The sequence below is a fragment of the Sesamum indicum genome, linkage group LG9 (genome assembly GCF_026168435.1).
Source record: "Sesamum indicum cultivar Baizhima isolate 11 linkage group LG9, ASM2616843v1, whole genome shotgun sequence".
NCBI classification, from domain to species: Eukaryota; Viridiplantae; Streptophyta; class Magnoliopsida; order Lamiales; family Pedaliaceae; genus Sesamum; species Sesamum indicum.
This window is the reverse complement of record NC_142665.1, coordinates 852,686-862,664: the sequence shown is the minus strand read 5'-3', so window position 1 is coordinate 862,664 and position 9,979 is coordinate 852,686. Positions and strand designations below refer to the sequence as shown.

Sequence of the window (9,979 nt, the reverse complement as noted above, 5' to 3'; positions counted from 1 at the left end):
AATTAATAACAGAAGTTTTAGGTTGAGTGGTGCCAACTCTTAGCAAATTCCGAGATTAATGTACGTATGGAAATAATTTAACTAAAAGTAAAAGAAGTGAAGTGAAAATAATAAATTATATTTAAGTGGACCACCCAAAATAAATTGCATATGATCCTAATTTCAAAAAGAAAAGATACGACGGAAAGGCATGAAATTTGTTAAGTGAGACTGAAGATATATATAAATATGGGACAGAGGGCATGAGAATCTTGACTAGGACAAAACACATTCATTCGTATCTATTAAGATACCAATTTTTGCTTCCATTTTTTACTATTTATTATTATTATTATTTTTGTTCCTTCTCATATACATAAATGTTTGTATTTCCTATCCAACAATTTAAATGTCACGTTTTCCATATTCTATGTTTTTTTTTTCTTGGCTTAGAATGTTGGTTGCTCCACTTTATCTTTAAATTATTTTTGGGTGAGCTATACCAATCAATTAAGAAATTAATGCATCACGAAAAAGAAAGATGGAAAAGATAAAATAAAAGACAAAGTGTGAATAATCCTAATTATCCATTGCAATTATGTTATTATTATTATTATTTTCAAAATGGGCTTTGTCTTTTTCTAGATGATTTTCGAAATAAAAAGATCCACATAATTATCTTTTTAGTTCTTCGGAATAAATAGCTTATAAAAACTAATTTATAATTTCTTTTGTGAGACGATATGCATCTTCTGATTCACTTAATATATAAACACCATGTATGAATGATATGTATAACTATGTAAAAAAATATTTTATGCACATATAACACATATAAATTAAATAAAATACAAACTACAATACTGATTTTTAGTAAGAAAAATATAATTTTTCACAAAATACAAGCCCAGAGGGGCTCTAAATAATAACTCAATTAGAAAAACAAAAACCAAGAACAAAGAAAAATCTTGGAATCTCATTTCAACTAGGGAATACTTGAAACTAAAATTGATTTTATTACACAAATTAAGTCAAATTTGAACTCTAGTGAGATTATTTACAAAAAAATTTAGATAAAATTATGAATGAGCCTTAGGTTCAAAACCTCAAGAAAAAAAAGTCTAAGTTTGTATATTGAAATTGGATCCAATTTGTTTCCAGTACCACCAAGAATCAAGATTTCCCTTTCTTGCTTGCTTGATCCCAACAGCACAATCTTCTTTAGTTGTCAATCTTGCTTGTTTTTTCTTCTTGCCAACGAGGGCAATCACTCAAGTTCTTTTTTGAGTTTTAGGTAAACATAATATAAGGAAAAGTTGAGAAAAATGGGCATAAATTTTGTATGATCATGGGACACTGAGATCTAGGGCATTGACATTAATATTGCCTTAGTACCTTTTTGTTCTCAAAAGACAAGTTCCTCTCTTTGCAATACTTTCTTTTCTCATTGGAGATGTTGGTTTGTGGGGTTACATTGTTTATTGTTTCAAAGCTGGAAAAACAAAAATGGCATCTCTACATTGACAAAATTGTTTGTGGGATGCATATTTTCTTCCCGTTTATCTATTTTATCTATATCGAAATCAACATGATGATACGCGATTAGGTACTCATTTGAATGTAACTCAATCAAAAAATTGCTTCATGATTCAGTCGATATCTTCTATAAATCTACAATATATCACATTACGGGCCGCTGACTATATCTATACCGATAAATATTTTCCAAGATCCTTGAAAATAAATCATTAGAATTAAGTATAGTTAATAGTCTTATTAGAGATATTTGTGCATAGAGGAAATTAGGTTGAGAATGATGAAAAGTTAGGGTACCATAACTTGGGTAGGGCATGCATGAGCCATGGCATGCTATGGACCAAATCATGTCCAATTACTGGCCTTTGCCCACTTCGCATCATACATGTGAGAGAAATCACAATCATACACTATCCTTTTTTTTTTTTTTTTTCACTTTGGGTATGACATAATTAGATTCTTTTTAAAATTCATTTAAAAAAAAAAAAGAAAGAAAGAAAGAAAGAAAAAGGGATAATGGGCATTTTTCGTAATGTTGTTATTTTATCCTTAAAATGGATAGGCACATAATTTGGATAAGATGGAATTAAATGCTCCTAATATATATATATATATATATCAAGTCCATGACAAGACAAAAAAAGATGTACGACATGCTTTAAATTGTGGTACGAGTTGTTTGGTATGTAGTTAGTTTGTTTGTATGTAGAATAGTAGTAAAGAGGGGCTCATAATTCTTGCAGAAATCTAAGGTAACACCCCCTTTTCTTGCCATTGCTAAATAGACCTTAAATTTTGTTTGTTTTGCTTTGGAGATAGTGTCTGAATTCTTTCTGAGTGTGATGTCCCTTCATGCCCACATCTTTGGTGGGCCAAACATGGCCTTTATCTCCTTTTTTTTTTTTTTTTTTTTTGAGGGGTGGGGGTTGTTAAATCTTTTAGGAAAATGATATATCACTCAATAAATTGATAAGTATATCTTTAATAGAAATAGAGAACTCCAACAAATTACTTTAAAAAATAATCAAATGTTGGTATTTTTGAAATTCAAAGTGACAACCTCAACATAATCGTAGGATTCAAATTGACAATTTTTTTAATATGGAATCTCAATCGTACCACTCGAAAAAGGTTTGGGAGCAGTAGGCCTCGTCTCTAAACAAGAACATTAAAGACAATATATGAATATACGAACCATACATGTTATAAATTAAATAAACTATCAATAAAAAAATAATATTTGAAGTGATTTACTAAGTATACAAGGTAGCTGGAAGGCTGTAAATGGACAAAATTCAGATTTGACAAATTTGTTCATATGATAAGTTCCAGGACATCATGTTGATAATTATGAGCGACAATGTCAAATCCTCCTCTCACATACGCCGACAGAGATTGGTCCTACTTTCAGAATATGAAATAATGATTTTTAGGCTAAAATATTAGTGGTAAATATCAGTTTGACCTATCATAAAATAATATTACCATTAAAATAATTAATTATTTGCAACGTTCAATTTGTACAAATTAATTTTCAAAAATATATTTATTTTACTTTTATGTAAGTAGAAAAATTTATTATTTTTTTAATTTACTTTATTTTATAATATGCATTGAAAGTTAGGGCTGGTGAGGTTTAATTGGGCCGGGTCCACTTCCAAAGAGTATATTATCGAGTACTTGTCCCAGATAACCCCAATGCGCTGTGGCCCATTGGGTTCCTAAATATTTGCAGTGGTCACAGTGTTGCAAGCAAATTGAATCGAGCATAATATATCATTATTTAAACTTGTTTGAATTATTATTATTGAGTTTGAAAAATTAGATTTGAACTTGATTTGATTATTGATCAGAAATTGAATCAAACATGAATAATTTGATATTTACATGTAAGTATGTGATAGGATTTGCATTTTGTGTTAATTTCAAGTGATATTCGACGCTACTCATTACTTTCACAAGTTTTAGTAGAATAATATTTTTTGTGAATTCGACACTCATCAGTATGTATATATATGTATATTTTCTTTATTTTTACAATAATCGCTAATGGAATCTAATATGGGCTAATAGTGCCTACTTAGCCCAACAACAAAATAACATATGAATGAAAGGCTTGGGCCTAACAAGAACTAGACAACGGCCCATGGGAGCCCATTAGCAACCATACAATTTGGATGATTGATACGTGGCAGGATCTGAGCCGTTCAAGTATGTTGGTATGATATAGACCAAATTCTATAAATACACCAACCACTATTCATTTGTGGATATGCAATGTTATGAATCTATGACCTTTCATTATCTCGTTAGACTTCTATATTATACCAATTAGCAGATTTGAGTGTCAGAATGTCCCCGTCGGGACGAACCCGACTCCTTTACCTTATATTTTTAGGTTAATTTCAAAACACAAAATATTGAAGGAAGGTCGACTTATAATCTCGATGAAATGACCATGATTAGAATCAAATAAAGATCAAATGACCTAAATACTGAATTTCTTGGTCCTCCTTTTTGCTAATCACTTACAGGCAGTGGAGTGGCCTTGCAAAGAATTCCAAACATCCTGCTACACTACACAGAGTTTAGCTCATCACAACTCCTTGTTTTCAAGTAGTTTGAGGTTACCTATTCCTCCGACCATCCACCATCAACGTTTCTTGTCGAATCACTACAAAAAAGTAATAAAAATTATATGATATCTTAAAACTAGAAATAATTAGATATAGTACAGGTTGAAAACTTTTGTTTTATCACTGTAATAAATTTTCATATATAACACGAATTTCATGCTAATTAGTATATAGTATATAAAATTTATCACTAGTAATAAATAATTAATAGTAAACAATTATGCATAATTGATGAGGCCCAACAACTAATTAAATACTTTCTTGAAAATAAATAGCTTCCATGCAGGGATATTCTGGTGATGCATGCTACTCTTCCTTCTTCACTTGCATCTACGTACCATCATCGTTAAAACCTTCCCAAATCGCTATATATATAAAGTTAGAAAAATACGTACATTTATCAAAGCAACAAAATAATTAAATGATGATACTAATTAAAATCATCAAGAACTATATATATATATATATATATGTGTATGCATTGGACAACATGAATATTTAATCATTTTAGTTACTCCTATATATGACAATCTTTATACTTTTAATTGTAACAATTATTATATAAAAATTGCCATTCACAAAAATTAAACTTTTGCATAAAATATTACCACTGTAATTGAGTATGATTATCTATGTTACACAAAATTCTTGCCATTAATAAATTATTTGTAGATTATTATGAAAAAATGAATATATATTAATATTTTGAATATTAATTTATCAATATACTAGTATTATTTTTTGAATTAATCAATCCAGTACCATCGGTGACCTGCATTGTTTTCCTGATCAACATGATGAATACCACCGGATCTGGTGAGGAGGTGCGATAGTATATTGTTGAATTTTCTTGGATGCGCCGGAAATATAATTGGAGGAATACAGAACACGCCGGCCGCAGCAGAAAGGAAAGAGGCGGCAGACTGGGAGGGCCGCTGCCAGACGACACGGCGGCGGCGGTGTTCAATTCATGAGGATGGTCAGCCATCGTACATACCTGATTTCTTGAATGTATATGGGAGTGGATCTGTTTCTGTCTACTACTTATATAGTCTTTGCCTTATGTTGTGTATATATACATGGGTTTAGATGCAATTATCCCCTATAATATGTGAAATAATATAAAAGAATTTTCTTTTTTAAAAAAAATGAACTAATTACTTCCAGTACTTTAAATAGGGAGATATTTTATTTTATTTTTCAAAATATAGAGAATGATTTATTAATTTTTTTACTTATTTTTCATATCACAATAACAATTGCATTTTTCCCTAAAAATATGTATAGGTATGGGATAATTGTGCCCTTTTAGGACTCTGTAATTACTTGTATTCAAAGGTATGTCTGTGTACTGAATTAATAACGATAAAAAATTATTTTGGTAATTAAATTTTGTTTTTAACATCTTAATTTTTGATTTATGAATAATTAGAACCACGCAAATGATATTTTTTTATACTTTATTTTTTATGTAATTATCATTAGATATACATTATATATATTTGAATTTTTTAACTATTTAATTAGATATTGAAGTATCATTATTGGTGGGCTAAAGAATTTATATTTTATTTTATTTAACCTTTCAACAAAATTAAATATATGATTTTAAAATTAATTAATTTATCTTTAAATAAGTAAGAGGATCTTCTAATTGACTAAATTTTGTTTCTGGATTGTATGCAATAAATAGTGATTTTTCTCAGTTGTAAACTTGAGCTAATTTATTAATAGTGCTATATATGTTACTAAGAGCTTAATTTGCATGATTATGATCATACCTGAAAAAATATTTGACAATAATCATTCTACCTTGAGTAATTTAAGAACATATTTCAGTATTCCTCTCAGTAGACTGAGTATTTTAATTATTTTATACAAACAAAATATATAAATATGTCTATGAATTTATGTCTTTTTTCATATAAATTGTAATCTTTAATATTTTAATCGGTGCATGCATTATATGGAATTTACACTCGTATTACAAACATATCGAAAAAAATTAGGCTAGATATTCGATCGACCAATTCCGATTTGAGAGAAATAATTGAGTAAAACTTTTTAAATCATACTTAATTAAATAAATTTAAACTCAACCACAATATTAATTATTTGAAAATGATATTTGAATCTTTTTTAAACCCTTCCAACATAAATTAAAAATTTTCAAACAAAAATTATTAATAAATTTAAAACTATTAAACCAACATAATTAAACTCAGGGTATTCCCTCAAATCTCAATAAGTTGTATATATTTACAACTCAAATTTCTAAAAAAAAAAAAAAAAAATCAAATTTATTAAACTTACACATTATTTGTCAAAACACACACAGATCCTCCACTCAAGAACACGGATAAGAAGATCCCAAATGAGGTGGAACACAAGCACTATCTCTCCAAACCCTAGAATGCCTCCTTAGAATCTCCTTCGCCCTCTCTTTCGTCTTCTCACTGCATCTCACCTGCAATACCAAGCACAGTTTCGACACAACCCCAACCTCCATCATCTCTTCAAGAACCCTAGAATTCCCTGAATACTTTGAGATTGAACTCAGAATCCTCACCGCCTTCTCGCTCGCCCCTTGAGAAACCCTCAGAATCTTCTTGGAAACAACGGCCAACCCGCCTCCGTGTCGCAGCAGCGCGGTCCGGCCCTCCGCGCATCCGCAGAGTTGATCCAACACCGTAAGTGCAAGCTCACAGGCCCTTCTCTCCGGCGTTTCAAGCAGCAGCTCGATCAGAACTGCCACGGCGCCGGACTCCACCGCCTTGACCTTGTTTCTTCCCCATGGACAGAGCTCCACCAGCAGCTTCAGTGCGGCTTTCGTTGCTTGAGCAGAAATCTTTATCTTGTCTCCAAGAATATTGGTTATCGCTCTGAATAATTCGGGCCTGGACCCGATTATATATTCTGGGTCTGCTACGTCGAATGCGGACTTTAATAGGATTATTGCTTGAGCTCGAGAATGGGAACTCCCTGTTTCCAATACGACAATCAATGACTCCAAGAACTCATCATTTTCCAGTAACAGTTTCCTCAAATCTGAATCTGATAACTCAATCTGTCGCAAAACGTTTAAAGCTTCGTCCCGAGAAAACGGGTCCTCATTTTCTTTAAAAACGGATGCCAGAAATTCAACAGCCCCGGCGGCGCGTAGATGGTTTCTGCTGCTTTCGTTTCTGTTCACGACGGATCGGAGCCTGCGGAGACAACTGAGCCTGCATTTTGGTGAGTTCTTGGCCTGATTCAGGAGCTTCAGAATAAGGGATCTGTCAACGGGGGTCTTGGGCGACGGGATTCTTTCGTGGGTGTTGAGAGTGCACCAGGCCTGGATCAGCCGGCGGAGAGTGTGGTTGGGGGTGAGATCGGTGGCGGAAAGGTCTTGTTGGGTGACGGGGCAGGTGGTTTTCTTGCATGAAATAAACAGCCATTTCTCGATGTTTTCTCGGTCGTAGGTTATGCCGGTCGAGACCGTGACTGGATCTTTCATGAGCTGCATGGAAATCGGACAGAGAAAGTAACATGGGATTTCGATTTCGTGTGCTGCGGATTCTTCCATCAAGATGGTGAGAATTGCTGGGAAGTGAACTCAGCCTGATGAAGATGAAGATTTTTCAGAAAATAGAACACATGGGGATAGCGTGGTGCATAATTATTGTGTGAAGTTTGATGAGATTGGGAAGAGAGAAAGATATGATTTTATATGCATGGAGAAAAGGTGAGGCGAGTCAATTAATGACTTAAAGAGGAGGGAGTCAACATACTCGAAAATTCAAGGAGGGACGGCAGAGAGAGAGAGAGAGAGTTTGAAATCTTGGACTTTTTCCCAGGTTTCCAGGAACTCAAAATTCTTGTACTAGCCGCACCATAATATAATAAATAATGTTTCATATAAAATATATTATAAATTAAAGTAAATATATAAATCAATAAATTGTATTTGAAAAAATAAAGAAAAAAACAAAAAAAATTACCATTTTTAGGTATCTCAACAACCATATTAGTGTTATAATATTAAAATGTTACGGATTTACTCTTATTTAAAAAAATCAATTAATATTTAAAATTATAGATTTAGTCACTAACATTCGATTGTGAATTTAAAGGATTTTTTTTAATATTAGTAGAAATATATAATTACATTAAAAATAAAAATAAAAAAAAGAACTTTTTGTATTATTAAAAAAAGAATATTGGTGAGTAGATGTAATGCATGAGGCACCAACACAATTAATGCCTGTAGGGGGAGACCTCAACAAACTTTTAAGTCGGCGTTGTATTTTTGGTGCTACCTCTTTTGACTTCCACCTATTTTTATTGTAATAATTTGAAGAAATAATATATATATATATACACATATATATTTGTGCTTATAACCCGTGTTTTAGTAAATTCCGGCGCTGTGGCCGTGTTGGCCCTCGCTCTGTTTCAAACTGGGATGACAACGGTGTCCGATTGGAACATTCTTTTAAGTTTGTCAACTTGGTCGATAACTGTATGTAGTCATGTATGTTAATTTAACCTAGTTTTTTTATGAATTTAAACTTCAATTGTATCAGATATTTTATTTTAATTTGATGTTTTAATGTTGTGCTTTACATAATTCATTTATATCATATGTGTAAGGGGAAAAATGCAATTTATTCCTGTATTATGCAAAATGAGCAATTTATCCCATGTAAAAATAGAGTAAATACCCCCCTCAGTCCAGCGGTGCATTACACGCGTTCCACGTTCATCTAGGTATATTTTTTAATCAATAAAATATTGTTTTATTTATATATAATTAATTTAATATATTAATACATATATATTTATATAAATAATATTTAATTTATTAATATTATATATTAGTATATAAAAAATTATATATATAAATATTTTTCTTTTTCTTCTCCCTCAACTCGTTAGACCGCCCCGGCGGCGGCCACCCTGCCGCCACCATCTCCCTCCTCTCGCTTCACCACCTACCTTAGCTCCCTCCCCCCCATCCTCCTCCTCGTGCTGCTACCTCCATCGCCACCTCTTCCCTCCCATAGCCACAGCCTCCTCCCCCTCCCTGCCCCCTACCCACCCCGCGGCACCCAGACCGGCCCTTCTTCTCTATCTTCGCCTCTTTTTCTTCCTCCTTCTCCTCCCGCCCACGCCCAGTCCGCCTCCACCCAGATCCACCCTCCCCTCCTCCTCCTCCTCCTCCTCCCTCTCCCTCTCCCTCCATACCGTTAATTTATTAATTAAATTTGAACTTTAAATTGACCAAGATCCAATGGTTATTAAATAAGAAGATATTATTTTAAATTTTAAATTAAAAGATTCAAAAAAAGAAAAAGGCACGTGTAGTACACGAAAAGCATCAAGGGAGTAATTTGCTCTATTTCTAATAACACAATGGGATAAATCACTGGATTTTTTTTTCACAGGGATAAATTGCTCATCCCATAATACAGGGGTAAATTACATTTAACCCAATGTATAAGTTATCATTATTAATAATAAAAATTTTGACACGTACATATTTAATAATATCTCAATTATGACATCAATGAATTTGTTAAATTGATATTATATTTCCTTCGATAAGGAAAAGGTCTTAAGTTCAAATCATGTTATCCTAACCCCCATTCCCGTTGTGCTCAAAAGGTGATGGTATAATGAAAACTTTATGTCTAATTTCTTTAGGCTATTAACTATATATCATTAGCAATAGTCGCATAAAATAAAATTTCAAAAAGATTAATAACTTAGTCAAATTAAAATAATTAACTTAGCATATGTATATAATTTATAATTATTTTATGTTATCACTTAATTTTTTATTAGTG

General features: G+C 32.1%; 1 pseudogene; it reads right to left on the bottom strand.

Annotated features, from left to right (window-relative positions):
* Positions 1-6,432: 6,432 nt before the first annotated feature.
* Positions 6,433-7,845, bottom strand: LOC105170240 (E3 ubiquitin-protein ligase PUB23 pseudogene; annotated as a pseudogene).
* Between the last annotated feature and the right edge of the window lie 2,134 nt (positions 7,846-9,979).